This window comes from Cynocephalus volans, chromosome 1 (assembly GCF_027409185.1).
Source record: "Cynocephalus volans isolate mCynVol1 chromosome 1, mCynVol1.pri, whole genome shotgun sequence".
NCBI lineage: Eukaryota > Metazoa > Chordata > Mammalia > Dermoptera > Cynocephalidae > Cynocephalus > Cynocephalus volans.
The window spans coordinates 261,344,771-261,350,187 of NC_084460.1; positions in this window are offsets into that span (position 1 = coordinate 261,344,771).

Below are 5,417 nucleotides of genomic sequence, written 5' to 3' on the forward strand. Positions count from 1 at the left end.
TGTATTAGTCCTTTTTCTGTTGCTTATAACAGAATACCTAAAACTGGGTAATTTATAAGAAAACAAAATTTATTTCTTACAGTTTTGGAGGCTGGGAAGTGGTCCACGGTCCAGGGAACACATCTGGTGAGGGCCTTCTTCTTGGTGGGAGCTCAGTACAGGGTCCCAAGGCATTGCAGGGTATCACATGGTGACACTCGCACGAGCAAGAGAGCTAACCTTCTCACCTGCTGTCCTTATAAAGCCATCAGAACCACACCCATGAAAACCCTTTAAACCATCAACTATTACTCCAGGAATAGATCAATCCATTCAAGAGGGCACAATCTTCGAGATCCAGTCACCTCTTAAATCCCTCACTTTCTACCACCATATTGGGGGTAAGTTTCCAACACATGAGGTTTTAAGGGACACATTTGAACCATAGCACCCACCATCCTCCAAATCTGACATCTTATCTTTCATTCACCTTCTCTCCCCTCATTCCATCAGGTATATGAGGAGAAGACTATCCTTCCTTCCTGCATAGCAGAAAATTTTCTTTATTCCTGGCTTGACAAGATCTAGCTCTTAGTATAGTACTGGAAGGTTTAAAATGTTAGAAAACCCATTTTCTCTCTCCAAAGCCTAACTTTGGGGCACTATTGTTTTAGTGCTAATTAGAAACACTAAAAATTGACACTCTCTTGCTTATATGCCATATCAATGCTAATCTTCTCAGAGACAAGCAAATGGTGCATCTTCCTTGTAAAGAGGTCAAATAGTGAGGCAACAAACAGCACGGTTGTGGTGCAGTGCAATCAGAAGAAACAGAAGCAGCTGAATTAAATCAGTGCCAGAGGAATCGACAGGGAAGATTCATCATAGGCTTGAATTACCATGGTTTATAAAGCTAATTAGAAGAGAAGGAAGAGAAAGTGGCCACCATGGCAATCCTCAGGAAGCATAAATTTTGATTTCGTAAAAGAATTGCCAGAATGACCCTGGGGAATCAAGTAGCACAGGTATAATTCAGTCTCTTGACATCAAATTCCCAACCATCACAATTCCAGTGAATAGAAATAAGTGACTCCTTCATCCCAGGTAGGGGCCTTCTTGAAGCCAGACCAGAATTTAGGTCCTAGTAGGACCTTGTGTGTTTCTCCTCGTCTGCTTTTAATATGACAAGGTTTACAAACAGGATTACCAGCTAGGTACTAATTTCCTGGCTCTTTAGGATGCCTTTCATTATAGACTAAAGTCCATAACAACCCATGACTGCCCAGAAATTTGAAAGGGTAGAAACAGATGCATTTGTTTTGACGATGACATAGAGGACTATCTGGTGGCCCACTGCAGCCAGGAAGGGAAATATTCAAGGAACATTCCATATCCTTTTTCTGTAATAAACATGTCCTCCTAGATGAGGAGGGAACAGAATTCTAATTGATTCCTGGGACCCCTTCCTTACATATAGTTCCAAGTTCTCTGGAACTTGGATTCAGCCCAAATAAATTTAGCAGACAAAGCCTTACTGAGCCAGTCTTAAAAGAGAAAGGTCCTGATGGCTGAAGAGGAGTTCTAAAGAGCAGACTGGGAATTGGATGAAGACCTAGAAAAGAACATGGGAGTGGGTGGTCAGTGGAAACAGCTGTTTTGTGACATGGAAAAGAAATGGTTAAAAAGTATTTTTATGACATTTTACGTACATTGAGTAAGACAATTCCATCATTAGTCTTCTCTCAATCTTCAAGAGTTCTGAAGTTGAATGTGTGTGTGTGTGTGTGTGTGTGTGTGTGTGTGTGTGTGTGTGTGTGTGTGTGTGTGTGTGTGTGTGTGTGTTAAATACAACTCTGTGCTGCCGCCAGCACCAAGGTGGCTCAGTTTTTCAAGTTACATATATTAAAAGTATATATTTAATAAAATTTACCATTTTATTTTTTTTCACTTTTTATCTTATTCGTTTATTATTATTTTTGTTACTTTATAAAATTACAGAATTTTAGAGCCAGAAAATATTATAAAATTTATCTAGTCCCATATAATCATTACTGATAAGTAAACTGAAGGCTAGTGAGGTTAAGAAGTTCCCAGTATAACTCAGGCAGTGAGCAAGGACATAAGAACCAGAAACAGGTCAAGAATCAAGTTTCGTAATTTCTACTCCAGTGTAATTCCCTCTGTAGAAGAAAAACTGTCTCAAACCTGGTCTAAAAGCTAATCTTTTCTTCCTTTGGGAAAGAAGTTAACATTTCTGGCAAAATGCTTAAGCAAATTTCTTGTGAAGTTTAATTAAAGTCTTGTTATTGGACATTATTTGCTTCCTATCCAGCTGTCAGTCAAGAGTGACCTTTAACCAAACTTTTTTTTCATATATTTCTAATCTGGTGGCTCCCAAATCTCACTGCATATTAGAATCACCAAGGGAGGGTTTTAAATTCCCAGTGTCTAGATCAAACCCCATACCAATTAAATGAGAATGTTTGGGGATGGAAGCCAGGCACCAATCCAATATCATTTAAAGTTCCTCCCCCAGGTGGCCCAGTGTGCAAGAAACCACTGATGCAGCCTAACAATGGTTAGCTAACCTCTCTCTCTCCCTCTCACCCCCCAACCCCAGTTACTCTCTTTTTCTCTCAAATGGCCATACCAAGAGTGTATCTCGGAATTGACTCACTAGAGGCTTTTTCTCTTGCATGGACTATTTTTCTAAAGTTTATCCCTCTTTGCATTATCTTCCAAAATTAACTGATATCTTCAGATGCTTTAAAAAATAATGTTTTAAAAGACAAAAAGTTATTCCTATAAGTCTTTACATTTACATGAGGAAAATCTAAGATAATTTAGTTACTCAGGATAAATAAAATCACAACTAACAACTTACTGCCAGAAAAATAGTCTTTGATTAACAACAAATAACTAGCTAACTAAGCACTTACGTTTCTTCCATGACTGTGGAAGCACTTGCACTTCATTATACAATTATTGGACTGCTAATGCTTTTATGAGCTCTAATCACTTTTTTTGACCTCTTCTCATCCATAGCGGTAGCTCTAATTGAGTTCGCTAAGGAAGTACATTATGCAGTTGCTATTACAGATTGACAGGCCGATTTCCTGACTTCCTAAACAGCTAGTCACAGAACTACAGTATCTGGCAGAGAATACTAGAAATCTTAAATGCCTCCGTTATTGGAAATTTGATTTTTTCTGTCAGATTAACTATTTTTCTAAACTTTGTTCCCTATGCATTTGTTAATTTGCAAGATTAAATATATGCTTAAAGCATATGAAAATAGCCAGAACAAATACCGTTGATACAGGAGAGAGAGGAATATGTTGAACTTCCAATATGCACCAAGGTCTAATTGAGAACTTTATACACATTACCTTATTTAATCTTCACAAAAATTCTAAGACACAACTTTATTCTACAGTGAAGTAAATTGAGACTCTGGGGGATTAAGTAACATCTAAGGTAGCCTAGTTGGGAGGTGTCAGAGTAAGGATTTATATTATCAAACAATTTTAAAAGATCACCAGATTTTTGTTGTTTTTAAATTCAAATCTACTGACAGACAAGGGAGCAGAGACCAATGAAAAAATTCACTGAGCAGTTGACTGAAAGAAAAACTCAGCAATTTTATTTACTAAAAAGGAGTTTATGGTGTTTATAACAGTTAAGCATTGAAAATTAGCCCTTTGGACAGAGTCAAATAAATACATATTATGTGTAAATAGCTTGTTAAAACAAATCCCAACTCCCACAAAGGACTTGAATCCAGAATTTATGTTTTTTAAAAACTCTTAAGTAACAATCTATTTTTTAGAAATTAGATGAAAGATTTAAACCAACACTTCACTAAAGAAGACATACAGATGGCAAATAAGTATATGATAATATGCTCAACATCATTAGTCTTTAGGGAAATGCAAATTAAAACCATAATGAGATATCACTGCAAACCTATTAGTGTCTAAAATTCAAAAAAACTAACAATACGAAGTGCTAGCAAGGATGAAGAGCAAGTGGAACTCTTATATATTGCTTGGGGGTGGGGAGGAAGGGTGGAGAGCAAAATGGTATAGATGTTTTGGAAAACAGTTCGATCGTTTCTTAAAAAATTAAACAGATGCATACTATATGACCCAGCAATCTCACTTATTTTGTAAAAGAAAAAAATTTATTTCATACGAGAACCTGTACATGGATATTTTTAGCAGTTTTATTCATAATCTCCAAAAACTGTGAGAGGGAGGGGATGAATATCGTTCAATAGGTAAATGAGTAACAAACTGTTATATTGATACAGTGGTCCACGGCTGGGCAATTAAAGGAACAAACTATGACATGTGCAATATGGATGAATCTCAAAGGCATTAAGCTGAGTGAAGAAAGCCAGTTTCAAAGGATATATTCCATATGAGCTCATGTATATGACAACCTAGAAAAAGCAAAAATATAAAAACAGAAAGCAGATCAGTGGTCATCAAGGGTTAAGCATGAGGGGAGCATTTGACTACAAAAAGGCAGCAAGAGAAAATTTTGGAGAGTGAAGGAGTTGTTCTGTGTCCTGACTGTGGTGGTGATTACAAAATCTATAGAAGAATTAAAACTAATAGGTATATCCACATACACACAAATATAATTTTAAGACATGTTATCATTTTTTAAATAAAATGAAATGTTTAGTCATATGGGGAGAAAGTCCCAGTATTCATTCATCAGGAAAGAGTCTCCGTCTTCCATGGATCTGGTATACCGGGGATACTCAAAGTTAGTGTTCATTTACCAGCCTCAGCTGATTGGAATCAACTCTGAAGAATCCCAACAACATTCAGCTTTCATATCTCCTGGGAGAGTGTTCACGTTTCTTAAATTTTCTTTCTTTTTTTCTGATTATCTTTTACATAAGTTTTATTCACATACATCTGAAACATTTATCCATTTCTAATTTTCAACGGGCTTTCATATATTCATTCAAAAGCAGAAATACATACGGTAAGATAAGATAAAAGATGCACATTCTTCATTTAAGTAAATAAAACTACATTCTGAATTGGGAACAATGCATGATATTTTTATTGAAACATAATTGATTATACATATTTGTGGGGTACAGAGTTGAATATCAATACCTGAGCACAATGTGTGATGATCAAATCAGGAAAATTAGCATATTCATCATTACAAAACGTAATCATTCTTTGTGTCCATTAACCAATTTCTCGCTGACCCCTCTCCACTTCCTCTCTTCCCATCTCTAGTAACCACAATTCTGCTCACTCCTTCTGAAAGTTACTTGAGTTTTCTTTCACTGTAGAATTATCTCATGTATAATCCCATAGGATGATGGATGTTCAAAAGCATGTAAGACTCTAATAGCAATACGCTCGATATCAGAAGCAACTAGATACAACATAACAAATGTTTATACA